This window comes from Antrostomus carolinensis, unplaced genomic scaffold, assembly GCF_000700745.2.
Source record: "Antrostomus carolinensis isolate BGI_N321 unplaced genomic scaffold, ASM70074v2 scaffold8186, whole genome shotgun sequence".
Classification (NCBI taxonomy): Eukaryota; Metazoa; Chordata; class Aves; order Caprimulgiformes; family Caprimulgidae; genus Antrostomus; species Antrostomus carolinensis.
The window spans coordinates 58,481-60,496 of record NW_010319722.1 but is presented as its reverse complement, the minus strand read 5'-3'; positions in this window follow the sequence as shown (position 1 = coordinate 60,496).

The window sequence follows — 2,016 nt, the reverse complement described above, 5'->3', positions numbered from 1 at the left end:
TCAAGCTTCTAAGCTAGAAAAGCTCAAATAGACAAATTATACTGAAATGTTCTTTAAAGACCAAGCAGCTGTTTTATTAAAATATTAAATTTACATTTTAAAAAGAAATATTCTGATTTATTATTCAGTTATGATAATCTTACTGAAGTGACATGAAATTCATGACAATGGGCTTTCCTCTGTCCAAATTCTGTCCTCAGTTATCCCCAGGCAATCAGTTTTGCCATTAATTAGAACTGTGTCAGATCTCACACACACACACAGAGAAGCACCATTCTGGAAAGACAAAGCAGAGACACTGGTTGATTCTGATTTTCCCCAGAGAAAGTGGGTTTTTGGGCTGGATCCAGCACCTGCTGCGCTGAGACCCAAAGGACCCCTCCAAATCTCACTGTCACAAGAAACAGAAAAGGGATTTCAGAACACATCAGCTTCATCCCGAAACACAAGTGAATGACCTTCAAACAACGTGAAGCAGGTTGAATTTACATTTTACTTCAAAAAAAAGGGCAAGTACATACATGGGGGAAAAATGGGGTGAACAACAATTATCTGAAACCGGGTTTCTACCTTTTTTACCTACAGTTCCCAACTGCGCTTGGGCCAGCAGGGCTCTTGCCAGCTGTCACACACTTGCTTACGATATGAACAGGGTTGTGGATCAAGGAAACATTTTTCAAAGTTGAGGCCCAAATGGAAATAGTAAGATATCATACACAGTGTAAGTTTATAGTACACAGCTTTTTTTCTTTTTTTTTTAAATGACATAATGCAACAGCAGGAAGGAGTAGTAGTAGTTAACAGTTACTAACACTAGAATAATCAAATTTGTATGTTATACATATACAGCAACTAACTGCTTTACAAAAAAAGCAAAATAATACAATATATTGTCACATGTATTTACAGTGTAGTAAATATACTTTTCTGTCAAATTTTACACAAAAACTATTTACAGGTGAATATACTGCATTAAAAAAAAAAAAATGGTGGGACCAACACTAAAAGTGACCTTCGGTGGTAAGTTTGTTGCATAACAATAAGACGTGCTTTGTTACATTTGAAAAAAAAAACAAACAAACAAAAAACCTTAGAATGAAACTGAAAAAGCCCTAAAACCTACAACCCAGTCAGGAATAGAGCACTGGGACGTGCCCGGCTGCTCAGTCCACAATACTTAAACGTTTCCTGTTCTTGGAAACCTCATGCACATTAAAAGCAGAAACATTGGCATAATTAACAGGTAGGTTATGCACTATCCAAATACTACTGAATTATCTTTAAGTCAGGGAAAATACCAACACAAACAAAATGTTAATTGTCTTTACAGTACTGAACTGTAGTTAGTGCGTAATGGATAACGTGTTCTGAAACGGGGGTGGCAAACGTACAGTCCCCATGGTGTAGTTCTATGGTCCACATGTTAAAATCAGATTTTTCTGCATCTGAAGTTTTCATTTCCAAGTACACAGACTCCACGGCTGCAGCAGCCCAGGCAGCGGCGACTGCCCGGCCGCCTGCCTGAAAGAGCGACTGGAAGGTGGGAACACAGATCTGTCTCCCACTTGTTAGATCAGGTTTCGAGCCCACATGGTCACCAGCAACTACCTTCTGATCACGTAACGGAGTAACGGGGTGAGGAGAGAGCGGGAGCGGGCTGGGACCCGAGACTGGTGCTCACAGGAACGAAACGCAGCAGGATGGAGAATATCCAAAACAGGGGAAAAAACAAATAAAAGGAGGATGTGAGAAAGGAAACAAAAAGGCAGAGTAACAGCCATGGCTGTTCCGGGGAGCAGGCGGATTGAGAAGTGTGACAGTAAGGCACTGAACAACTAATTACTAATACAAGTTTAGTCATTACGGAAAGGCCATGTTTTCCCCCTTGGTCGAAACACGAACTTCCCACCTTTGGGGGCTGGAGATGCCATTCCTGTGTCCTGGGGCACACAGGGTCTGGAACTGAACCTTGGCCATCAACCCTGACTGCACCCGAATTCAGCCCCCGTGACCCAA